This window comes from Camelus ferus, chromosome 33 (assembly GCF_009834535.1).
Source record: "Camelus ferus isolate YT-003-E chromosome 33, BCGSAC_Cfer_1.0, whole genome shotgun sequence".
NCBI lineage: Eukaryota > Metazoa > Chordata > Mammalia > Artiodactyla > Camelidae > Camelus > Camelus ferus.
In genome coordinates this window covers 14,946,006-14,972,830 of record NC_045728.1, presented here as the reverse complement: position 1 = coordinate 14,972,830, position 26,825 = coordinate 14,946,006, and the positions used below count along the sequence as shown (strand labels likewise).

At 49.2% G+C, this 26,825-nt stretch overlaps 1 protein-coding gene and 1 long non-coding RNA gene across 8 annotated transcripts in view; both read left to right on the top strand.

Annotated features, from left to right (window-relative positions):
* ZBTB16 (zinc finger and BTB domain containing 16) overlaps positions 1–26,825 on the top strand; it is a 184,209-nt gene that overhangs the window by 123,837 nt on the left and 33,547 nt on the right. The window lies entirely within an intron of this gene.
* LOC116661195 lies at positions 12,982–26,544 on the top strand. The gene is made up of 3 exons (XR_004317004.1): positions 12,982–12,991; positions 19,858–19,862; positions 26,315–26,544. It is a non-coding gene; the product is annotated as an uncharacterized LOC116661195 (long non-coding RNA).

The window sequence follows — 26,825 nt, the reverse complement described above, 5'->3', positions numbered from 1 at the left end:
GATTTTGCCCAGAGCTCCAGAGCTGGGAGGACCCAGGTCTATCAGGGTCCCAGCCAGTTTCTTTTCTTTTTTAAATTCTTATTTTTTATTGAAGTGTAGTCACTTTACAATGTTAGTTTCAGGTATACAGCAGTTATACATATACATACACCTATATCTATATTTTTTTCAGATTCTTTTCCATTACAGCTCATTACAAGAAATTGAATATAGTTCCCTGTGCTATACAGTAGGTCCTTGTCGTTTATCTTTTTTTTTTTTTTTTTGGCATTCTGTTTTATTGAAGTCTAGTACTAACTACTATATATAAAATAGATAAACAATGTCTCTCCTGTATAGCACAGGGAACTATATTCAGTATCCTGTGGTAACCTATAATGAAAAACCATATGAAAAGGAATATATGCACGTATGTGTATGACTGAAACATTACGCTGTATACCAGAAATGGACACAACATTGTAAACTGACTTACCGTGTCTTATTGCTGGACCACAGATGGAACCGAGAATCCTACTCTGAGAATTCCAGTCGGGGGGTTGAGGAGATGGAGCTGTGAGCCAGCTTTGCCAAGCAGCTTAATTCTGTCCATCTAGATTAAATTTGCAGCGGCAGGGAGCAAGCTACCCTCACAGCCAGGGCCCGGGCAAGAGGCTGAGTCCCTGCCGAGCGAGCAGACGGGGATGCTGTTCACAGGCAGACCCCACACACTTATTGAGCACCTTCAGTGTGCCTGGCACCCACTGGTGAGCAACACAGACCTGCTCCCCGTCTTTTTTTTTTTTTCCAGAGAGCTTTATTGAGATACAGTTCATATAACATATAGTTCACATGTTTAAAGTGTATAATTCGGGTGGGGAGGGTACAGCTCAGTGGTAGAATGCATGCTTAGCATGTGTGAGGTCTCAGGTTCAATCCCCTCCATTTAAAAAAAGTGTACAATTCAGTGGGCTTTGGTATATTAGCTTATTAATTTTTAAAACGGTGGTTAAAAGATACATAACAAAATTTGCCATTTTAACTATTTTCAAGTGTACAATTCAGTGATATTCATGACATTCCAACCTGTGTTTTAAGAGTTTGGCATTGATTCAGCTTTGAAAGTCAGAGGCATCTTAGGACCCATGCCTTCTGGGGTTTATTAAGTCAGTGAGGACTTGAAAGTGCTGAACACTTTCCAGAAAAGGATATTGGTTTCAAGTGTCTTTGGGAAGAACCTGGAGTTTGAGTCAGAAGCTGAGGAGGGGAGTTGAACTTAACTATTAGCAGCCTTGTTTCTCGTGCTTTCTGCCCTTCAAATGTCCCCCCACCCCGCAAAGGGGTATAATGCCCACCCTTCCTCTAGCAGGTGGGGCCCAGCCCACTCAGATGTTTGCTTTATCTCCAAATTGAATCCAAATGATGGATAAGAGACCAAGGTGGGCACTTTGAGAAGGGCTCCCTCCCCAGCTGGCTGTGAGCTCTCCCTGGACCAACGCCCTCAGCCGTGAGGCGTGTTTGCCCACTTGTTAGTGTGGGGCAAACAGCGCTCGGCTGGGGAGAGACGCGGTAGCAGCCTTAACTGCAGCATAGGGCTGGCGACGAGATGGCTCTTCTGACACGTGGCAGAGCTTATCATCGACAGCACTGCTTCCTGCAGAACCCAGATGGATCCTCCCACTCCTCTAATAATCAACTTGAAATCGAGTTGCCATGCCATCTGTGTTGTAAGAAAGGGGGCCTGTGAGGAAGAGAGAGACCGTGTCACAGGGGATGCTAAAAGTGATGCTAAAGTTTCTGGACTGGGAACAGCCAGTGGGGTACCAGTTATCACTGGAGAGCCAACTGGAGAGCAGGGAGAGAGCTCTGAAAAGGAAAAGGAATCGAGATCCTGGGAGAGTAAAGTCATGGTTAACGCCAGCTTGTATCTCCGATACCTGAGTTTGTCAGACATGGTCCTCTGTCATACCCATTTAACAGATGAGACCATGGAGGCCTCGGGGCCCCCCACTAGGAAGTGAAGAGCTGGAAGTTGACCCAACCCCAGTGTCAGTGCTCTTCCCACCAGCCCCCGGCAACCTGCCCGTTGCCGTACTGCTGTCCGTGGGTGTGTGGCTGAACGGTTTCGGGAGAGCGGTCAAGGATCATGTAGCTCGTGGCCCTGTCCCAGGCAGGGCTCTTCTGGACTCCTGTGACCCATCTAACTAAGAATCCTTACCACCCTGATCCCCATGTCCCCCTCATGAGAGAGGATACCATTTCCTGAAACAGATCAGGTCTGCGAGTTTCAGGCCCAGGGCCACCCGCTACGTGGAGAATTAACAGAGCTAACGTGCGGCGTTGCCTCCGACAGGTGATCAGCGTGCCTCACGGGTATTCTTGCCACTGAAAAAGGGATTTGGTAGAAGTATTTTCAAGTCCATTCCACCAAACGAACATCGTCTTCACATCTCACTCCTTCGACCCCACTTACCCTGGATTTCCATCCTGGGAGTGTGACCCCCTCCCTCCAGGGTCTCGGTGGGCTCCAGCTGGTGCTCCGGGGGGACACACTGTTGGTTGGACTGGGCTCAGGCTTTGTTGTCACACTTCAGTTTTCATGTTTTGCTACATGAAGACTTTGAGGAGATAAACAGAGATCACTTTACACCTTTTATATTATGACAAATACATATTGCAAAAACCCTGCTGCTTCCAAAATGCTCGGGTTGCAGAGCAGTGAGGAATTAACAGCTCCACAGCTCCCCAAGATGCTTGTTCTTCATTTACACATCAGAATTTTTTCACACTGTTCAGTGAAACAAAAAGTGAGAAAACACGCACACACGCACGTACACACTCACACACGCAACCCGCTCACCGCTTGGGTTCTATATTAGGAATGTCTTAAATTAGTAAGTAGTTCCTTAAGTCCAGATAAACTGATAGAATACCATCAATGGCTTAATTTATACTCAGGGTTTGAAATTTGACACAGGGACACTATCTTGGCTCAGGAAACACAAGTGGTTTTGTGCCAGAGGTTTTAATGACCCATCAGTAATATAAATTGCTGCATCACTGAACAGAAATAGCTTCTCTGTGTCATTTGATCTGGAAACTTCTCCGGCCAGGCAGCAGTTAATAAATTTAAAAATAATTACCCTCCTCATTCAAAGTCAAACTAATTAGAAGTGGGTTTTACAAATCATAATGTTGTCCAAGCCACTGTACATCCCCGTCTGGGACTTGAACACGCCTGGGGGCAACAGACCGGATCGGGTGGCGTTAATTGGAGGGTAGGCGAGATACCTTGGCTGCCGAGCTGAAGGCTAGGGGGTTGGGACGGTCTTCAGCAAGCCCTGTCGGGGACGGAGGGAGGGAGGGCAGCTCTGTGGGGAGGCCTTGGGGTTGAGCTGTAGGAACCTTGAACTCTTTTAATCAACTTGTAGGGAACTCGGAGCATCTGCCTCTGTGTGATCTGAACATGGTGGAGATGGGGCCAGTGCTAGGGTTTGGGGGCCAGGCCAGAGAGACAGTGAGAAACCCCCACTCGGAAAAGGCGGATGTGCACATGGCTCCTTGGGGAGGATGGACCCACCCGAAGGCATGGGGGTGGGGACGAGGATGTCTCGAGGGCTTTATTCACTAGGCAAGTTGGGGCCCTGATGGGGTGGCTCAGATTTGTCCTGCAGGCTTCAGAGAAGAGGGGCCCTTGGATCCTGAAGTCTGAGTGTGACACTCTGGGTGTTCAGAACAGAGTGACACGCACAATGTGGGACCTGGTGTCAGACTGTCTAGGTTCAAATCCTAGTCCCATCTCTTCCAAGTTTTATGACCTTGGGCAGGTTCGCTTAACTTCCCTAAGCCTCCATTTCCTTCTTGGGAACAGGACGGCTCTGCTGCTATCGTATGAGAGATGTTATGAGGGTTTAGTTCTGTGCAAAGCGCTCAGCATAGGCCTTGCATAGAGTGAAGTCTCAGGAATGGTGAGGGTGGTCACTAACATTGCATTATTGTGGTCTCCACCAGGCAGTGGCCTCGGAGGGGACCCATTCTCCCGGCTGGGAAGGTGAGAGGGGGAGGGCCAGGTAGATAGTAACGGTTGTGGAGGAATGGGAATGGCTTCCAGCTGCTTTGCCAAGGTGGGGGTGGGGTCTTTGAGGACCCCTGACTTGACGTCTGGCCGAGAGGACATTTCCGGTGTGCCCACAGAGCTCGCAGCCACTGGAATCCTCCAAGTGCAGTTGGGAGAGGTGAGGGCACGATGAAGTTCCTAACGCTGAACAGGCTCACAGAGCAGATTGGGTAGCTCTTAGTTAAGGCCTAGGATGCCCAGAGCTGCCCCTGGGGACCACCCTCTACCTACATCTAAACTGATGATGTAGACGGCTAGGCCAGACGAGCCCAGAGCTGGGGTCAGCATGAAGCAGGCACCCCGGCACACGTTAAAGGAGGCCTCCGGAGTCAGTGCCCTTGAAGGTGCAGGAGTCCTGAGTCCCCTGCTGGTGTCCTGGCCCGTGTCTGTTACCATCAGGAACCTGAGTATTCTGGAAATGTAAATAAAGACCTTCCATGTCATCCCTCCTTAGGCTCCCCTAGTGCCCTGCTGATGAAAAGAGGCAGACAAGATGGCTAAAGTCACTTCACTCCGAGGTTTAGGAGTTCTGGGGCTGGGAAGCCTGAGGGAAACCTTAGAGGCCCGGGACACTGGACTGAACTGGACCAGAAGACTTGCCTCTCTCTCCTCCAGCCCCCACCCTGCCCCACCAGGTCGGCCGGATGAGTAACTTGGGTTTCCTGCAGATCAGAGTAACCTTTGCGGCTGGTTCCTCCCATCATTCCTTCCTTCATTCATTCCCTACGTTTTAAAGTCCCTGCTATGTGCAAGGGGCTTTGTGGCCCCAGTGCCTAAGGGTGAACAAAACTTGGTCCCTCTTTCCCGAAGGCTACAGGGTTGTATTGGATACTTTGGAAATAACATTTTATTAAGTCCTCATTACAGTCCTAAAACATAGACATTTTTCTTCCTTACTCTTTACTAGAGAAAACTGAGACTTGGAAAGGTTAAGGATGACCTACACCAGAAAGCCCATGTTTTAATGCCACCGCCTTCCCTCCCCGTGTGGGCCTGGGCATCGTACCTGGTGTGCAGACCAGGGGCTCGACTCTGCCCATTCCACAGCCTACGAAACCAGGGCTCAGAAGCCCATATTTGTAAAAGGGGGTCAGTTAAGAACAAACAAGCCAAACTAGAGTTAGGACCCACGAGTTCTTACTTCCAGGCCAAAGCTCTCTCCACTATGACTGCAAAATAAGGACTTTCTTTCTCTGGCCTAGAAAAAGTGGCTTGTTTTCACATTCCTGCATCACAGAGGAAGCCACTCAAGCAAATGCAAGTGTTGAGATGCTGGTTCTCATTCCCTCGGTGTTGTCTGCGGGAGGGTCCTGCGGTCCAGGAACAGTTAACACACCTGGCCGCCACGGGCAGCCGTGTTGTGGGAGCTGCCCTCCGCTGAGAGCAGGGAGCAGGTTCTGGGGGTGCCCTGCCCCAGGGCCCTCACCATAGGAGGCACCTTGCCTTAACTTTGGAAGGAGGAGGCACTGAGAACACACACACACTCCGCAGCTTGGTAACCACCCAGTTTGAACGTGCAGAGCTGTACCCCCACCTTGGCGTCATTGGCTCCCTGCTTACACTGGCCCGTCTCACTCCTGACATATGAACGATGCTTGGAAAGAGCTTCAGGGATAGTCTCTCGCTCTGAACTTCAGAGGAGAAAATGAAGTCCTTGTTTGGAGGACTTTCCATGGTGGGTGAGCACTGGAGGGGTGGCAGGCACGGTGGGTGGGGCAGAGATTTAAAAGAGTGAGCAGCGACGTTCCTTCCCTCTGGGTGGCTGCCAGTCTTGCACCGCTCCTGTCACAAGGGGCAGCGCTGGGCACAGAGGAGCCGCGTCAGGGTGGCTGACCCCTGCCCTCCGGCAGTAGGAAGACCAGTAACTGTTGTGGCTCCTTCTCCCCTGGGCAGCCTCTGGGTGCCCAGCCCCGGATGACACGGGAGCGGGAAGGGAGAAGGGCCAGAAAATGAGAAACGACTTCATCTACCCGAAACTTGACATGGAAAAAAGGCAGAGTGAGCCTCACCCCCCTGCGCACGCTGGAGGGCGTCAGGGAGGACAGGGCAGGGAAGTCATCAGATGGACACGTGGACTTCGCTCAGTTTGGCATGACCTTCCCATTAAAAACATAATAGCGTTTGACTTTTATAAATATCAGGGGTGATTTGTATAGCGTTTCACGTGGTGTGCCAAGGAATTGAACCTGAGAAAGCTGGGGCTCGGAACGGCTGCGGAATGTCATAGGCACTTAGGGAGAGAGAGTCATGTGTTGCTGTTTGTATAGTCAGAGCACCAGCATAGACTTACTCTTGACCTCATTTCATGCTGTTACTATAAAGGCATGTTTGATGCCTAATATAGAGTTTTATTTTCCAAGCACGGGGCTCTCGGCTCTGTTAGAGCTGCTTGCTGTGGAGTAGGGAAGGACACCCCAGCTGTCACCTGCTGGCCTAGACAAGCCATCCTTCTGCACCGTTCATCCTAGTGGCGCCCAGGACCCTCCAGCCACCTTCTGGAGGGGCCCTCAGTGCTTCTTTTTAATTAATAATTTTTTAGGGTAATTTTAGATTTATAGCAAAGTTGAGTGGTAAGTAAGGGGGAGGGTATAGCTTAAGTGGTAGAGCACATGCTTAGCGCGCACCAGGTCCTGGGTTCAATCTGCAGTACCTCCTCTAAAAATAAAAATACCTAATTATCTCCTCTCCTCAAAATTAAAAAAAAATTAAAATAATGCAATAATACATAAAATTTTAAAAAATTGAACGGTAAGTACAGAGAGTTCCCATAGACCCCATGGTTCCCCAGCCCAACCCAGCCTCTCCCACTTTCAACATCCCCGACCGGAGTGGTCCGTTTGTTACAGCAGCTGAACCTACACTGACACATCATTATCAGAAAATTTATGCCACCGGTTGCTCTTGTTGTCGTACGTTCTCCGCATTTTGACAAAAGCATAATGGTGTGTATCCACCACTGTCGTATCACACAGAGCAGTTTCGCTGCCCTCTGGGTCCTCTGTGCTCTGCCCGTCCATCACCCCAGTACTTTTTACAGGAAGCACCGCTGCTTCGAGGGGATCGGTGGTGTGTGGCTCTCTTGGGATTGGAGAGGAGAACTGACCCGAGGCCGATTTGGGTTAGAAGAGGGTGAAGCTCATCCACTCAGGAGAGATCTTGAGCGTCTGCTCCATATTGGTTGCTGATGCTGGCCCTGGGACAGGGATGCAGCAGTGAGCAGGACTCACAGGCTGCCTCCCCCCTTCACCAGCCGCCCGTCCTAGTGGAAATGATGAACGTTATCGGCAGGTGGGGCAGCATGATATCTGGGAAAGCAATAATGAATTAGGAGAAAGGAGACCTGAGTTCTTATCCTGGCTCTGCTGCAGCTTGCTTTATGACACGGGACAAATTGCTTTATTTCACTGCCTCTCTCAAATGTCGGGTGTGGGACTTGGGTAAGAAAAATGGCTATTGGCAGGGAGTGGGGTTCCACGGTTCCAAGCGCAGCTGAAGCTTCTGATCTTGTATTGATGGTCTACGTTTTTCTCGACTTTAGTGAGAATATTTGTAAACTCTGATTATTATGATCTTTAGATGTCTACAGTGTCTTTCACCAGCAGACAAACATTTCTTTCATTTTATTTAGCAGCTTAGTCAGTAAAAAATAAAGTGCATGCTGTGTCTGAGGAAGAGCTTGAAGGTGAAGATCTTTTGCCTTTTAAAAATTCTTCCAGAAATTGGAGGGGAATGGAAGAATTTGATCTTTGAGGATGGTTGTTCAGCGATTGGACCGGGCCTAGCACTGGGGCTGGGCTTTTATATTATCTGACAGAGCCTGCATGACCTCACTAAAAGGCAGGTTCACTGTCTCTGTCACCCATGAGAAGCCGTAGGCTCAGGGAGGTTTAAATAATCTGTCTCGTTCAGTGGAAGGACTGGGTTCAAGTTCAGGCGCCCCGGTGGTGAGTCTGATGGGGACGTTCGGGGCACCTGCTGTCCTTTCCTTCTCGTTATCCTCACCTCGGAGTCCCGGTGATGAGCCTCAGCCCCCGACCCCAGGTTGGCACTCCCCCCTCCCCCTTCCCTTCCCCAGGTTTCTCCTATATCTTTTCAGCTCCTACCCCTTCCTCGCTGGCTGCTCCCTCCTCCCTCGTGACACCGCTGCTGCCCGATGACAGAAAGGAGTTCATAAAAACCAATGTGTAACTGAAACTTGAAAAGCCATAAATCGCCTTGTTTTTTCTAGGATGTTGGTAACATTTTGATTTAATAGTTGGACAAACACAAGGGCCTATTTTATTCAGAGTTTACAGGCCTCAAGGCTGTTATTCCTCCAAATTTAATAGCATTGAAATTGCAGGGTTTGCTATAATTTGCCTATCGCTTTCTGCACCACCATTGGTGTTTATTGTCAGCGGGATGGAATCTCAATCCGACTCACTTAGATAACATGTCTGTTAAACATTTAGATAATTGTACCATCATTAACTTGTCACATTATTTTAGAGATTTGAAACAGAAGCAGGGTAAGTAGAGGTAGCAAGGGGGATGGAGGTGGGGGAAGAGGAGGAAGAGGAAAATCTCTCCTGGGTTAAACAACCAGGAGATGAAAGAGCTGATTTCACACTCTTGACATTTGATCGGAGGTTGTCGGAGTCAGGGGGTGTGTCCGGCAACCCCTGTGACAGTGCCGCGGATGCTCAGAGACCCTCCGTGTTTCCTATCCAGCTTTGGTCTTCATGTACCAAAGATCAATTTTTTAGCTTCCCTTAGAGGTGCTGATGGCAAGATTATATGTCATTACGAAGCCCTGAGAGCAACCTAAATGTCCAAAGATAAGGAACCTGTTCATTATGGGACCTGCGCAGAAAGATGTCCACGATGTTTTGTGTGATGAAACGTGGTTAGAAGAAAAGAGTGTATAGTGTGATCCCATTTAACATAAAATACAGAAGCCATTCTGTAAGATTCTCTGAGTTTCTACCTATTAACAGTGATTGTCTTTAGAGAATGAGATTACAGAGCAAAGCGGGTTTTACTTTTTGCTTTGTCTGTTTCTGAATAACAGTGATTAGTACTTATTTTTTCTTTATTGTTATATAATAGTATTTTTGTATTGTAGTCAACAGTATTATTGACTGGCATGGATTATTTACATCCTTTTAAAAATTAAGGTCACATTATAAATAATTAAAATATCACCTTTGAGTCTCATTCTTTCCATGGAGGACGATTTCTGAAAATAAAAGGCTACAAGTGCAAGTTGGTGGGTTTTGAGAAAGTTGCAGGACGTCAGTGTCTCAGCTGCACTGGTAAGCACCTCGCTTGCCCCTGGTTAAGACAGGTAGAGGCCAGATGGAGAGCTCGGAACCCTGGGAGGGGCTTGTGCGGCGCTCACGGGTCACAGCTGCTCAGCCTGTTCACAAGGGCCTGATGGGGGATGTGGGTAGCAAGAGAGATTTTCACTACCTAAGTGAGGACCGAGGTCACACCTGGAGGGAAGAGGCAGGCCAGAGAACAAGAGGTAGGAGCTCCCGTTCCTCAGAAGGGAGATTCTGGGAGTAGCTAGACGTGGGACACTGCGCTTGGCATCCAAACTGCCTCCAAGAAACTCTGTAGTGAATGCCCTGAGGTCCCATGGGGAGGATGGATGTGACCAGTACTGCTCGTCGGGCTTTGGACACCAGGTTACCTCGTGCATCCCCAGGGCCTGCTCTGTGGCTTAGACAGGAGAACTCACTATCGCCCCTCACAGGTTGTGCACACCCAGTGACGGGGAATAGGGAAGAAGGCACAAGTCAAAAAATAAGGGCTAATGTTGCCCTGATTGTACTGTAAATAATGCAGATATTTGGGGATGAGAGGGACAAACAATGTAAATATTTTATAGACTGTAAGCTAAATAATGTATATATTTAGAAAAGCAGCTTAAATATTTCATATCCTGCAGCACAGATTCCTGCTTAGAGGATGAACCGGGCTGGTGGGGCCCGTCGGGTAAGGATGGTGGCACTGTGGCCCCCGGGGTGGAGGGGCAAAGGATTTGCCATAAAAACGTGTGTGTAAGATTGGAAAGCAACAAGGGCCCACAGCTGTCAGTTACTTGGTTCCAAAGTAATTGAAAGTCTAAGGTTTTTTAAACCACCTTTTAAACATCCTGTACTCTTTTTTTTTTTCCCCTTACGTGTGAGAGAGACAAATGACAACCTAATAACAATAATTTAGTTCTAAAAAGCCACTTTCAACCCAAGACAGTTGAAAACCTACATCCACCCAGAAACTTGTTCGTCAGTTTTCATAGCAGCAGTATTTATAACAGCCCCCAAAATGGAAAAGGGAACCCAAATATCCATCAGCTGATAAATAGAGAAACAAAATGTGGTGTATCTGCACGATAGAATATCCTCCGGCCTGTAAAAAGGAATGAAGTACACTTACGTGCTGCAACATGAATGAGTGTTGAAACCAACGTGTAAGAAGCCTGGCAGAAAAGGCCACATACCGTGTGCTTCCATTTATGTGAAATGTTCAGAAGGCAGATCTGTAGAAACAGACCAGATTAGTGGTTGCCAGCGGCTGAGAGGAGGGGAGAATGGGGAGTGACGACTAATGGGTGTGGAGTTTCTTTTCCGGGGTGATGGAAGTGTTCCGGGGTTAGTGTTGTTGCTGATTGTACAACTTTATGAGTACGTTCAAAGCCACTGGATTGTGTATTTTCAAAGGGTGCGTTTCATGGTTTGTGAATTAGATCTCAGCTAGAATGAAAAGCAGCTTCCGGATCTGCTGTTGGTGTTTATAGACTCAGCCCAATCTCCTCTACCTGCTGCATCACCGGGTTTTCTAGATCGGTGGCCGTTTGCCGAATAGTGACTGTTCAGACAATGCAGGAGGCTCTGGTGCCTTGGGAATCATTCTATTCAGAGAAGGCAGCAAGGAGTAGGACGGCTCAGAAATGCCTCCTTCCCCTCCCCGTTCCTCCATTTTCAGAACCGGGGAGGTAGAAAGAAGTAGTAAGGTCAGAACACTCAGCAGGAGACAGATGCGAGTCTGCCATTCGCCAAACAGCCAGCCCTTCCTGTGCCTGGGAGGAGTCACTCTGACCAAAGGCAGGACCTGGACAGCATGGACCCAGGCAGCCCATTTTAAGAAAAGAATCATATGAGTAATATGTGCTCAGTGTGGGGAAATTAGAAAACACATGTAAACAAATAAATGTGTCTCCTGTAGTTCCACCATCTTTTTCTGTTTCCTTTTAAACAAAATCGGGGCGGTAATATGCGATGCATGCTGTTTTGTAATCTGTTACTTGCAAGGCACCAAAGCTGTATGTTGATGATCGCTGTAACGCTTCCCGGGTAGCTCTCCCCTACCGCACTCATGTTTTCTTCTGTAAGCCCTCAGGTGCCTCACTTTGTGCCCTGGGACGCCCCGTTTGCCCTCCATGCTTTGGCAGGAGGACCACGTCCCGTACGGGAGACCTTCTGGGGCCTGCAGGCAGGAGGAGCGACTAACAGAGATGCAGCATGTTCTCACCACCTCCTTGTCGCTTCTGCTGTCAACAAGATGAACTGGGCTGGCTAGGCTCTTCTGCCACAGCTGTTTCCTTGGCCATTCCAGGCAGGCTTGAGTTGCTGGGAACATATCCAGTCCTCACATTCGATCTTCTTAGAAGCCGTTTGCCTTTGGTTTTCTCCAGCCTTGCAAATAGTCACTCGCCCTGGGCAGGATCTGGGCAGGTAATTCACCTTCTCGACTAACTTAATGAATGGCACTGCCCAGGGGCTGGGCAGATCAAGGAAAATATAGGCAGCAATTTATTTGCCACGGTAAAGCCCAAAGTTAAGAGGCAAGGATAATTAATTATCTCCATATGTTAAGTGTCCCAGGTCCAACTAGAGAAGATTTCCTACCAAAGAAGATATTAGGAAAAAGGCTTTTCTTTTGGCATTTCCTTCTCTGCACATGCGAAAAAGCTACCTTTCGGGGGGATTGCAGGTTTGGATCAGACGAAATGTTCCCTGCCCCAACTCGGAGAAGATCCATTACAGATTGGAAATGACTTTGTCTCTAAGTGCCCATTGTCAGATGGGATGCACGTTCTCCTCAACCAAACAAATATAAAATGCTTCCAGCCTCTGCCTCGGATTTTCTATTACTGTTTCACAGGACTCCAGAGAGTTTTAAGATAGCAATTTGATTAAGCTTATGGGGAAGATCCCATCAGATAACATTCTTTTTCTGCAGGTAGAGATAATGTGTTCAAGTATTAAGTATGTTTTAAGGGTAATTATCTTTTCCATATTCATTTTAGTTACAGGAATTGAAAAGGGGGAGACTTTGCATCTGAAAGGCGCCCCTTGGGCCCTGGAGTTGCCCTGACTTGTCTCCTTTGGGAAACACACTTGAGGTTTTTGACAAATGATGGAGCACCGAGTGTTTCTTTGTTTGGAAATGAATTGGGATCCCCTGTCTCCAGAGAGGTGGTCCAGAAGGTGGGGTCTTGGCCACTGCCCTCATCAGGCTCCCTCGCTTGGATTCCCTGTCTTGGAAGGCCCCCTGGGCTCCCCGTCTTAAGCTCCTGGATGACGGAAGGGGGACTGGCTGCTACTCAAAAAGAGGACTCGCCCCATCCAACAGTGAGTCACAGCACCACGTCCCCATCTCCCGAAATAGAGCCTGGAATCACCATTTGTATGTACTGAGCCCAGTCTGGGGATTCAAACTGAAAGAAGTTAATTTGAGGTCTAGAATTTTAACATTTGTAGACTCCTAGGCTTCAGACCTGGAGCAAGAGGTCAAGGAGGGTGATACTGAGCCTCAGAGAGGTTCAGTGATTTGCCCAAGGTCACCCAGCAGGTTAGAGAGACATAGGTGGTCTAGAACTCAGGAATCCAGTCTTGGACTGCTCTTCCTGTCCTCCAGGATACCTACCACTCTGCCACCTCCAGGAAACAATCCTCTTCCCTTTTCCTGGAACTCTCCAGAGTAGGAGATTTCTGTCCACGTGACCTGCCTTGCTTATCTGGTAGCCAGGGTCTGCGCTGAGAGCTGCCAGGGCCCGTAGGGATCTGAGAAGCCCAGAGCAAGCATATTGCAGATGCTCCGGACGTCCTCACACCTCACTTGCCTACCAACTGCACTGTTTGAAGCACACTATCAATTTTTGCAAAAGAAAAATCAGACCCAAGTCCTACCTTCAGAAAGCTAACCATTGCTAGGAAGGAAAACACAGACGTATGTAAAAAGGTAATTAACAATGCGAGACACTGACTAAGACCCATGCTGCAGGGACCTCGGGGTGGTGATCGTAGTGTCTCGCATCCCTATGTCTGCCCGAAACCCTTTCTGCTGCAGCTGGAAACCCATAGTTCCTGTGCACAGCATTCCCCCTTTTCCGTCTCTGCCTGATCGCCCAGGAGCTCGTGATGAGCTGGGCTGCAGCTGGCTGGCCTGAAGGCAGCGAACTCGGGGAAGGGACCCCACGGGACAAGTTTATCATGTCAGACCCTAGGATGGTGGCCTTCAGAGCCCCATTCCCCTGCCCCCCCCAGGTGGATCAGATAAAGGTGGCAGTGGAGGATGGATGTGAACTTGGTGGCTTGGTCTTATGCACGAATCCTAGGTAAGGATGACTCTGGCATCTGGTGTTGCCTCTCCCATGCTTATCCTTACCCTCACTGTCTTACACCAGCTACACATTAAAATCATTTGGGGGAGCTTTGAAAAACATAGGAAGCAAGGATTTCCACTCCAAACCTGAATCGGAGTCTCCAGCATGGGGCCCAGACAGGGCTGTATTCTAAAGCTCCCCAGGACATTCACGTGTAAAAGCAGAGTGGAGAACTTCGGGATGAGATAAGGGCAGACTCCACTGCGTGGCCCAGAAAGTGCCTCCAATCAGAGTTTCAGGCCATCTCATGCCGCCGCCTACAACGTGTTCATCCCAAGTCACTTTTCATTCCCTGTTCTCTCCTGGCTGGTGTTCTTCTCCATGTGTCCTCTCATGTCTCCCACACTTTCACGTGTCTTGTCTGCTTAGACTGTTTCTTCTTAACTCAGCTGTGCCTGTTATGTAAATGTCTGTGTTTCCTCCAGATTCCTGTGTGGAAGCCCTAACCTCCAGTGTGATGGGATTTGCAGGTGGGGCCTTTGGGCAGGTTTGGATGAGGTCGTGAGGATGGAGCCCACAGGGTGGGATTAGTGTCCTCATAAGAAGAGGAAGAGACTTTCTCTGCCACATGAGGACACAGCTAGGAGGCGGCTGTCTGCAAACCAGGAAGAGAGCCCCCACCAGGAGTCCGGCCATGCTAACACCCTGATCCCAGACTTCCAGCTTCTAGAACCACGAGAAATCATTATCTGTTGGTTAAGCTGCCCAGTCATAGTACTTTGCTAGCAGCCGGACAAGGTCCTTCTCTGTTACACCTTTCTTTCTCCCAAATAAGCAGTGGAAAGTGTTCCCTCCCTTTCCTCTCCTGTGTCATGAACATGCCCCACCGTAGCAATGGGCCATCTTGCGGCTCCGTCAGTTAGACAGGGATGTCTGAACCATCTTTGGGTCCCTGGACCCCTTCACTCTGTTAGCACAGTGAATATTTGTTGTGTGATTAACCAAAAGTGGTAAAGGGAGTTTCCTGGTTAGAGGCAGGAAGGCGGACTCTGTTCTTGTCTGAATTCAGATGTTTGCTCTTCTTCACTTGTCACCTGTGGGGCCTTGGACAAGTCACTCAACCTTTGCAAGTCTCAGATTCTGTACCTTGAAAAACTAGAAATCTGTACTTGCCTCATAGACCCCAGAGATGGAGATGAAGACCAGAAAGGTCTTAGAAAGACGTAGCGTCCTTGTAAAGCGAAAAGCACGATCCAAATTTAATGTATTATTATAACTGTGACATCTCTCGAGACCCTTAGGGGCTTTGGCTTCTGCCCTTCGGGTACCCGGTCTGTGCCCTGGGCACCATCCACCCCCCACCCCAGCTCTTTCTGGCTCTTTCCTTCCCTGGTCTCCATCGTACCTGCCACATTCTCCCCTGCACATACATGAATTCCATACAAAAGCAAGCCAAATGCTATTACGTGTTTTTAATTACAGAGAAAATAATGAGGGAATGCAGGCTGGTCCATTCAGTAATGAAGTATTCAGTGTAACACCAGGAGCGGGAGTTAGAAAGAGGGGCAGCCTAGGATTTTTGACTGAATGTGATCTGAGTGGGTCAATGAGACAGATCCCATGGGCAAACCATTCCAGCTTCACAGCCTCCAGTGTGGAGAGAGTTCCAGAAGGAACCTGAACTCTTGTCATTTCTTCTTCATGCATCAGATGTGATTTGTGACCATCAACCACGGACACAGGTGCCAGCATCCTAGAATAGCCCACCTCGCCTGCCCTCCGGGAGCTGGCAGACAGGAAGAAGGCTTGCTCAGGGGCCAGAAGGCCAGAGGCCCAGCCCCGATGGGGGCGGTGGGCAGGGAGGAAGGCTTGCAGGCGGGAGGAGATGCGCCGACTGAATTTTCTTCTCATCCTGCTTCAGGGTGAATTTATTTTATGGGGCTGGTGAGTGAGTTGCTCGCCCCGTCTTGTTGAAGAAACCTGTGTGTGAGCTTGTGCTTCTGAGGCCGGTGGTGCCTGGTGTTGGTGGAGGGAGGAAGGATATAAAGGGCAAGACAGGAGACCCTGATGCCTGGATTCAGAGCCTCCGCATTCCGGGACCCCCCAGAGGCCCCTCTCCCTGGACCCTTCTGCTCGAGAAAGCCATTGTGCTCCGTGCTGGCCTCTGACCCTGAGGCTCTGGGAAGCAGCAGGTTGTTGACACTTGGACAATCATTTCTTGCAGGACCACTGCCTCCTTCGGGAGCTCCCCTCTCTGCCTTGGGGTGGTGACGGCTCCCCCAACAAGGAAGGGGATGGGTGGAGGGGGCACCTCAGTGACAGGGCCCCCCGGCTGCTCCCCCCAGTTGTGTCCACATTCACTTCTCTCTAACCTGCCCGATCAGGGGCACCCCCTCCCCAGGGGAGTGCCTCAGGAGAATAAGTCCAGGAGATCTGTTTCTGGCCCCAGTTCCTTCTGGCCTTCCCATTTGTGGGTCCCTGTTGGCGGGGGAGCCCCAGATTTCTTTCCGGAGGATGCCTGTCTGCATGTCTCCTGCCATCACAGCGACAAAGACTATTTCTCACCCTGGTGCTGTTGCCTATGAGAAGCAAGACTCCGGGCAAGTCACCTGCCCTTTTAGACGTTCAGTTTCCACGTTGGTAGAAGGGGATCCAAAAAACCCACTTCCCTAACCAGCCTGCTGCGACACTCAGTGAAATAATACGTACTGGGCGCTCTGCACCCTGTAGGGCAAACGTGCGGTGGGTTATTACGGCTTCTCTCAGAACCACGGTTTCCTGGCAGTTCGCGTGTATGATTCTTACAGTTTCTGTGTGGGGGGTTCCCTGAGCATTTTCGGCCCCCTTCCTTCTAGGGCATCTCAGGAAGCATTATTCAGAAGGGGGTGGGGCTGGACCGAGAGACTCTTACATTTTTTAAGTGCCACTTTGCATTCCTTTCACCTCGGTCTTAATAATAAATAACTCCGATCGCGTGGCCAGGACCTGGGATGTTCTGTCCAAATGAATGCAAGAATGTGTCTCCAACAGCCGGGCGTCCCCATTCAGTGCGCTTGGTCAGGACCATTTCTCCAGCCATGAGAAAAGCCGTCTTGCTAAGCTACAGAAAAATCTCTCTTGTGCTTTAATTCTGGAAGAAGCGGATTAGTGTGGCCATATTTAACCTTTGACCCTGACACAAAAGCATTATCAAAATTAGTTACCAAGAGGCTCTGTCTTCCTTTCCCTGCCCCCACGTCCCTGTTTGCTGGGGCTGGTTTAGGACCTTGGTAAACCCTTTTTGAGCCAGAGCAAAGGTTCAGAAGACCATTGTTGCCTTAGAGACATCTGGGCCTGGCTCTGGCTGTCAGAGCTCACGGGGTCCAAGGTGGACGAAAGGCCAGAGCTGAGAATCTTGCATTACAGTGGTGGTCAAAATTCATGGGCTGGATTTACAAACTCTTTCTCCTCTGAAACCAGCCTAGTTCTTGGCTCTCTTGGAAATTGGACACTCTCCAAATGATATTGATTTTTAGACCCACATACATCAGAACTTTTTTAATGCCTCCTTCCACCCAGCTGCTGTATGATCTGGAAGGATGGATTTTCAACATTTCCCCTTTCCGGGCAGAAATCCATGGACGTGGGGCTGGCAAGGACATGGTGTATTTGGACCTGTGTCGTTTCTCTGGGTTTAAATCCCTCCCTGTCATTTAATCATGATGGCTTTGGCAGTTTATTTGAACTCTGAGCCTCAGCTTCCTCATCTGTAAAGTGGGCACAGTTATGATAGTCCTGGAGTTATTTTTGAGGACAGATAATGAAAGTCATGTGAAGTGCCTAGAATGGCATGTGGCATTTACATCAGTGCCCTCACTAAGTGATTTGCAAATATTAGCCACTTTTATTCCTAGTGTCATCAATATCATTATTGATTCTTTTTTTATTGAAGAAGAGTTGATATACAATGTTGTGTTAGTTTTTCTGGTGTTCAGCTTAGTGATTCAGTTATACACATTTATTCTTTTTCATTACAAGTTATTACAAGCTATTGAATATAGTTCCCTGTGCTACACAGTAGGAACCTGTTGTTTATCTATTTTATATAAAGTAGTTAGTATCTGCTAATCCCAAACTCCTAATTTATCCCTCCCCCCTCTCCTTTCCCCTTTGGTAATTGGTTGGTTTTTTAGGTCTGTGAGTCTGTTTCTGTTTTGTGAATAAGTTTATTTGTGTCATTTTTTTAGATTCCACATGTTAAGTGTGAGCACTATTGCAGATTCTCCATCACCTGCCACGTCCTGCGTGGCACCGTCCCTCCCAGTGCCCAGCACATTGGGGTTTTATTGGTGACCTGGCCCATTTCTGGCTCCTCTAACCCCGCTTTCTTTGCAGTGATTTTCGGAGTCCCCTTTTGGATGGGGAGGCCGGGCGGTGGGTGTGGGTGAGGATCGGTTTTGTTTCATACCAGAAGTCCAACTTGGGGATTGGGAGGGCAAAGGGCTTTATAAGCTCGCGATGAAAGCTGTAAAACGAGATGGTCGAGGATCTGGCCAGGCCTGGTTCAGGATTATGGCCGCCCCTGGAATGTCGAGGGGGCCCCTCGTAAGAAGCCAGTGTCTATTTACAGTGTATCTCTCATAAACCCGAACGCTGGGGCGAGGGCAGGGGGACTCGCCCTCCTGGCATGTGATTGATTATCTGGTATTTATGCCATTGAGGACTTGTCAGCGGTCTGGGGTCAAAGGGTCATCTCATGTGTCTTGCCGCCAGTCCACCTCCTTTGTACAGTGCGGCCCGGGTGAGCCGTGCACAAAACAGCTTTTTCTTTTCCTTGGGAAAAGGGGGAGGGGGTGGGGGGGGGAGTGTCAATGAAAAAATTTTTTTCAACCTTTTCTGAATAGTGTCCTTTTAATTCTAAAGAACTTTTAATTAAAAGTAGCACGAAAATTCGTCTTGAGAAGTTTTAACTTACCTTAACAGATACTTTTGTGTCCCAAGAAGCTGGGAGTGACTTTGAAAAAAAAAAAAAAAAGGCAAGTAAGGGATGGGTTTTTGTGAGGTCTCTTGCCCTCCCCAGACATCTTCAAGGGTCCCTGGAGTTCCCTCGCACTCCCTTCCTGAGTGTGGCCCCAGCTGGGGAAAGCAGGAAGGAACGAGGTGCTTCCTTCAACTGGAACATAGCCGTGGAAAGGTACAAAGGGACTTCGGCCCCTCTGGTCCAACCTTCTCCTGTTTTAGATGAAGAAACGGAGCTTTGGCAGGTAGAAGGACTTCCTCGGAGTCTCACAGCTAGTCGGGTGTAGAGTCAGGTGCTCGGATCTGTTTGCCTGACCCTCTACCTGGTGTTTCTTTCAGCCCGTGGAGTTGTTTCCTGAAGTTTTGGATGCCAGTGGAAGATAACGTGATGTTGCTGTTGTTGGTTTTAAATCCTAGATATTTGAGGCTTGGGGGCCGCCCCTTGATTCCTTGGGCCGGAGGGATGTCCCTGTCCCAGTCTCTGAGCAGGCAGCGTGTACTTACATGGCCCGGAGAAATTGCTCTGTTCCCACTTCCTAAAAATCTGCAGAGAGAGAGGAGGCACTCCATGTCCTTTGCTTGGTAGAAGATAGCAGCGCATCTCCCCCAGGTCCTCGTCACTCCAATGGTCTGCATGTCCTTCTGAGCAGTGAACCCAGTTTCTCCCTGCACTGGAGCTCATGAGTGGCCTGAGCTGTCTCTCTGTCCACCCGTGGAGAGAGGGACCCTCCAGAGCTGGGACATGCCGGGACACCTCAGTCTATGGGCAGCACTGCTCCCCTGTGACCTGGCCACTGCGGGGGAGCGATTACCCTCTAACATCTTGCCCAGGCACCTTGGCTGGTGATGTCTCAGGACATCAGCGAAGGGGGACCTTGCTGGGACACCCTGCCCGTGCCTCTCGGCTCATCAAACAACGGTGGAGGCCCAGGCAGAGAAATGACTTGCCTAGAGTTAGTTGTTGCTGGGAAAACTCATGCTCCCCATCGTCCTGATTTGTCCTCCCCGCCCTCCACTCTCAAATATGCGGTACAAAGAATTGGCTTCTAAGGAATTGCTTTAGAAATCCCAATTCCTTTCTATTCCCTTCATCCCTATTCAGGTTAAATTAGTGAATGCTAATTTGGGCTGATGGGGCACCACTGCGAAGGGGATACTAAAATTGTGTAAGATCTGGTTCTTGCTCAGGAGAGGAGAAATCAGCATTTATTGGATTCTTACAGAATTTACTGAGCGTTGTACCCTGTGCTAATGTTGAACTTTGATCATTTTATTTAGTCCTTATATCAGCTTTTCCAGGTGAACATTGTTTCCGGATGAGGAAGACATGAGCAGCTTTCCCTGGGGTGCACACCTGATAACCATCATAGCTAAAACTTACTGAACATGTGCTTTGTGCTCTGTAGTCCTCAACATTTTAAACACATGATCTCCTTGGGTCTCCATCAAATCCCTGTGAAGTAGGTACTGTTCTTATCCTGGTTTTAGTGAGTTGGAAATAGGCACAGAGGAGTTGGGTAACTTGCCTGAGGTCACACAGCAGTAGGAAGGGGCCAAGCTGGATTTGAGCCACAGTGATTGACTACAGAGTTCACCCTTAAGCTGTGTGACCACTCTGTCTCTTGAGATCTCAGAGCTGGGCTGGAACCCAGAGTTGTCTGCTGCCGGTGCGCACGTTGTTGTGTTTCCCCTCTATGCTAATATAAATTTGCTGGGAGACACTATGTATAGACATATATAAATCAACCAGAGACCAGCAAAAGGTCACTGTGTAATCAGATGCCAGCTGGGGTGGTGCGTGGAGAGGAATTTAGAGGAGGAATATGTTAACGAGGACATCACTGAGTCTCATCTCTGGGCTCCCATAATAAGGTGCCATGCCTTCATCATCTCTCCATCCCCAGCCCTAAGTCAGGGCTGGTACCCATTAGCTCTTCTATAAATGCTGATTAAATGACTGGGGGAAGAGGTAGTGGGGAGGTGGGGTTGAAATGAATTTGTTTTAGGAAAATGACGTCGATAACTAACTTCCTTTTGCTGCGTGCTGACCAGGTGCCAGAGACTCAGCTTGGGGGTACTGTTTATTCTGTAGTTTCACTCTTACCACAGCCCTGTGGCTCTTATTACTGCCTGGAGTAAACTGAGGCTGAAGACAGGCTCTGTATCTTGCCTGAAAATTGAAAGTTTCCCCCCCCCCGCCGTGATTTCAAAATCCACTTCCTTTCCCAGGGCCCAGAAAAAGGCACGTGCAAAGGGGAAAAAAAGCAGAAGTGAGCGAGGATGGCTCCAGAGAGACTGCTCAGTTGGCACGGGGGACCTGGAACGCCGGGGGAAGAGTAGAGTGTGTCCTCTTTTTTTTCTGTTCATGGTTGGGAGTTGCCTCTTTGATATAAGAAAATCTGGATCTATGAAGTGAACTGTGTCCAGTTAATTGAATTTATAATTCAGCACCCAAATGCTAAAAAGAACTGTCTTTTATGTCCTTTAATGAGTGCTATAAAAACAAGTGGTGAATCTAATTTTATGAATGATCCTTTATGACTTACCTGATAACTAGTAGTTGTTCAACACAAAGGACTCATAACTCAGTCTGGGTCCAAGCTGGCTGCCTGCAGTAAAAGGACTTGTTTTAAAGTTACCGTCTTGCTCCTTGAGTGGTCCTGAAATTTGGTTGTTCCACTGTCTCCTCTTGTAGAGGACAAGGCTTCGGCTCCTCATCCTGGGGGAGGATGGAGAAGGGTCACCTGGCCTGCCAGCCTGGGATGACCAAGAACTCTGCCCTGTCAGAACTGCCTTTTACCAAGAAAGGGAAGAGAAAAAACATGGCAGCTTCTTCCAAACTCTCTCATGGAGGATACTGGGTTCACCTAGACCCGGTGTGCTGGGGGAAAGAACAGACACATAGAGAAGGAGGTACAAAGGAGATAAAAGAATGTCTTTTATCTTCACCCTACCACAAAGACAATGAGCCTTAAAAAAATAAATAAATAAGGAAAGGAAGCTTAGGTTAGACGCTGGTGAGAATTTCCTGAGCTGAAAAGATGTTCCCGAGAGAGACTGAGGAATCTGCCTCTCTAGGGGGCATATATGTACCTTTAGCTTTTGAAGGTTTTTTGTCATTTTTATTGAAAAGTTGAACTTGAATGATTTTGTGATTACAGATCTTAAAAGTAATAGATATTGGCCATAAAATTGAAGCATCATCTGTGAATATGATTGAAGAAAGGTTGGCTACTCCCATCTGGGAAGTCAGAGGCAGGGGGCTGGAGCTGGGGTCCAGTACCCTGCCCACGGTGCTAGCCCAGAACAAGAAGGGTCTTGAACAGCACACCCAGGGTAGGGGTGTGGGAGCGCCATGATGGAAGGCCGAGAGAAGGCTGTGGTTTCCATCTGTTACCACCTTTCCCACTTAATCTCCGGTAGAAACGGACCCTGCGGCCCTGAGTGGACCTTTTTGTGGGGCTGCTGAGCTGGGAAGCTGTCTCCCCACCCCTCTTTCCCATGTACACACTACACCTGTAAAGGCTGCAGCTTTGGTTTGTTGGGTGGGTGGGGAGAAACGCAAAAAAGCCCTTGATCTGGGTGCCGATTACCTCCTGGAGGAGCCGAGGGGTGGGCTGGGACATCTGTTGCCAGGATTGGAGGCTTGCCTCCACTGGCCTTTTGCCTGGGCTGGCTGGTGGGCCTGCCTTCCTCTTGTCCCCACCTTCCCTGCCTTGTCCCACCCGCCCCAGGCTGATTGAATTGCTGTTGGAGTCGACAAGGTTACCTTTGGCTGTTACCTTTGGTCAGAAGGAGGCTGGGTGACAAGGACAGGGAGGCAAACGTCTCGGTCCAGCCCCACGTTTGGAGACCGATGAACTTTGGCAGGGAGTGAACTTTCCCCACCCAGCTGGTCTGGAAAAACCTGTTTGGGCCCCAGAGAAACCTGACAAAACTGGGTGCTATCAGCCTAAAAACATGTACACTGAGGCCCCCCATAGCACACACGTTCTCTCGGCTTATGAAGGGCGAGCGAGGGAAGGGTGTGAGGCTTCCCTGCGCGGAATCCAGACTCTCACTGGGCTGGCGTGTCACTCGGTTAACTCCCTCCCCGCAACTCCTAGTATTTTTCCAAAGCAAAACAGCTCACCATTCACTCAGCACTTGTTGTGTGCACATAGGGTGCTAAATGCCAGGGATGCCAAGACGAATAGCCCCTGGTGTCTTGATTGAGGGAACTCAGAGCTGGGAAGACAGATGCGTAGCAGGTAATCGTAACGGACAGTGCTGAGTGCAGTGATGGAGATGTCTGGACACAGGGCACAGTGGGTGCCCAGAGGAAGGGCACACAGTGGATACCCAGGGAACACACAAGGCTTCCTGGAGAAGAAGACATCAGAAGATTGAAAGGAGCCGAGATGAAGGGAGAGCCAGACAGAAGAAGCAGAACCGAGCGTGTTTGGAAATGGTGGTGGTGGTGTGGCCGGAGCATCACGTCTGAGACAGATGTGACAGATGAGATTGGAGGGGTAGGTGGGTCTAGACCACCGAGGTCTTGTTAGACCATCTTCAGGAGTCTAGACTTTTCTCCATCAGTGACAGAGAGTCCTGGCAATTCTTTAAAAGGAAGTTGGGAGATCAGATCCATTTCCGAAGGGCCACTTTGGTACTTGTGCATGTTGAGGAGCAGCTCTGGACGAGATGAGCTGTGTTTAAGAGCCTCCTGCAGGAATCCCGGTGGGGATACTGGTGGCTTGGACAAGACAGTGTCCTTCGGGAATGAGAAGGAAGGGACACGCAGGGGAAGTGCCGAGGTACTAAAACATCAGCCCGATTGGGATGGGGATGGGGAAGAGGGCTCCGGGATGACACCCAGGCCTCTAGCCTGGATGACTAGGTGTTACTGCTGACAGCTGAGGCAGAGATCCAGGAAGCGGGGTAGGATTGGGAGCTGAAGATGTGGGTCTCAGATTTAGACACTTGAAGCATTGGGTGCCTGTGGGACATTCTGGGGGCACTTGGATTTATGGATTTTGTGTTCAGAGGAGAAGCCCAGGCTACAGGTGTGGTTATTGGCTTCTCAGGGTCACTGAGACTAGGAGAGGGGAGTTCCCTGGGACAGATGGAGGGGGAACGGAGGTGGGGAGGGAGCATCCTGAGCTGAACACTGGGGGCCGAGGCCCTGTTTGGCTGAGAAGGGCCTCGGCCCCCATCAGCCTCAGGCACCACAGAAAGGAGCACGGGCCTTCGGTGCAGAGGGCTCTCTCCTGGCAACCTCGGACCCCCAGGGTCTCCTCTGACCAGTGCCCTGGCCTGGGGTGGGAGAGGAGAGGCTGACAGACTGAAGGAAGCAGCTCAGAGCACCTGGGGCGTGCGGGGGTTACGGGTCTCACCTCCTGCTCCCAGGACTGGAGGTCAGCCCTCCCCACAGCTCCGGCAAGGCTCCCAGGCAAGGCTCTGCCCTGCTGCTCAGCCCTTCCTGGAACTCTCGTCGGAGGGAGTTCTCCCTGCAGGTCCCTGACCCCACACCCCACGTCTTTGTATGCGTGTCTCTTTTCTGAGGTTTACGATGCTTGATTGTGTCTTGTATTCTGGAGGGAACACAAGCACGCCTCTTTCTTGCAGAGGAAGCTGCGAACAGGGCCCCACTGGGGTTTAACCTTCCCTAAAGCCCCATCTTCCACTTCCCTCTCCCACACTGACCCCTGAAGGGCCACTTCACTGGGGACGCGTGGCCCACTCTCTCTCCACGCCCTCCTCCGGTGGCTGGGCACTTCGGGACCAGCTGCCAGAGTGATTGACATAAAGCCAATCTATAAATAAAGTCTTTTTCTTTTGTCATAAAGACTTTGCGGTTGAGTTTGCCTTCAAGGTCAAGATCAGACCTTTCTAAATAAACACATATCAAAGGATCATTAGCAAAGCAGCACTGTTAAATTGAGATATTAACTTCTGTCAACCGCTTGTTTCCTTTTTGTTCGGTAACTCATGACTGCAGTAGGTTTTTATTATTTTGTCCTTAGGCGGTAGCATCTGGCTTCTGTAGAGACTGTAAAAATTAAAAAGCAACACAAATCATTGCGAGAGAAAAGCAGTAAATCCAATGATAAGAATTTAAAATTAAAATGTTTCAGCGCTTTTATATTCTGCAAAACATGAAATGAATGAGTTGGCTGCCTGTTGCCATAAACCTAACCCAGCTAATCGTCCGCTTGAGTTTTTTTTCCCTGTCTCCTTCGCATATCACCATCAATTCTGCCTTTGGCACGAGGCGAGACAGAACGTGAAAGCCATGGGTGTGTGTGTGTGTGTGTGTGTGTGTGTGTGTGTGGTGGAGCTGGGGCAGAGTGGCAGATGCACTGAGATCCACCTCATCTGAATGGTGGGGAGGACAGGGGGTGCTTGTGGTGGAAACCAGGCTGGGGAAGGAGGCTTGAAGATCTGCACGTACCCATGGATCAGAATTCTCTTTTTCATTTGCTCTCTCTAGTTAAGTACTAAAAACAAAACACAGCAAAACCACCACAACGAAACCCACAGGTCACAAACATAAACAGCGTCTTGTAGCAGCCGAGTGAAATTCTCAAAAGGAATTTCCTGAGCAGGCATATGATGTTGGATTAGGGGTCTGAGCAGGTGCTGGCTGCTTCCCATCCCATAGGAACCCAGGCCCTTGGGTAAAGCTCTGTGGGGTTCGGATGAGGCAGCATTTTTTTAACACCTTTTTGTGGTATGGTTCCTGTACAGTAAACTACACATATTTCAGAGGCACAATTTGATGAATTCTGATAGATGTATACACCCATGGAACCACCACCACAATCAAGATAGCTATCACTCCCCAAGAGGTGCAATTTTCGAATTCCCAATTTGTCCCTTGCTACCCTCTTTGCCCCCAGTAACCATAAGTTTGTTCTCTATGTCTATGAGTCTGTTTCTGTTTTTTCATATAAGTTCATTTGTGTCCTTTTTTTATATATATATTTCACAAAGAAGTGATATCATATGGTGTTTGTCTTTCTTTATCTGACTTACTTCACTTAGAATGACAATCTCCAGGGCCATCCATGTTGCTGCAAATGGCATTATTTCATTCCTTTTTATGGCTGCGTAGTATTCCATTGTATATATAGAAGCAGCATTTTAAACTCTTTATTTCAGCCAGAAAATTCAGAGTTTCTGTGTTGGGGGTCATTCATTCTCTCTTTTTAGTTAATTGATTTTTCAATGGAGGTACTAGGGATTGAACCCAGGACCTCGTGCATGCTAAGCATGCACCTTCCCACTGAGCTACACCATCCCCACCAAGAAGGAGTGTCTTTCATTCTTATTGCAAAATCGAGTTGGGATGCTGGATCTAGCTATTGCTAGTCCGTGAGGGAGATAAAAGTAGAAGACTGTTTTTATTCCCTGCTCTGGAGGAGCTCTAGCTTCAAGAAAAAATAGCTATGATGCTCCCTAGGTTGAACAGCTGGAGGACAGTTTAAGGCAGATGTGGATGAGAATGGGACGGTGCATACGCGCCACACGCCGAAGTGCTGGTGAGTGTGTGGGGTTATCGGAAGGGAGTGGGGCTGGATCAAGGGGAGTTTTTAAGACGTGAGTTGCCTTGAGCTAATTCTCAGGTCCATCTGGCTTGGGGCCAGGAAGCCCTGGGAAGCCTGGGGCAAGCCTTGTCAGGGGAGTTTATCCCCATGTCCAAACAAGACATTGGGGCCAGAAGAGCTGGGGCCGGGGGAGGCTTTTCGGGCAGCCTGTCCCCATTTGACTGCTGGACCCACAGGCATGAGGGCTGAGCTCTTTGTCCCAGACGAACCTCTCCAGCCTAGGATGAGGTGAGAAAAGAGAGCCAGTCCTCGGCCTCCGTCAAAGGGACTGAAGGAAATTGTGAAGATTAGGGGACAGAGGGGTCGAGTTAAGAGGGTATGACTAATACGGCCGGTCACTCAGATAGGAGAGCACATTGTTCTCTGTGCCCAGATGGTCCTCGGAATAAATGAGCTCAGGCAGAAGCAGGCTTCCAGTACAAGGGCACTGGAGCCACTGCTCGCCTGCTGTTCACTGTGACACATCCCAGGCCCCGGCCCTGGAGAGCAGACATGCACATCTCACTGTGGGTGTTGGACCAGGGTGGAGAGTGTGTGTGCAAGTATGTCA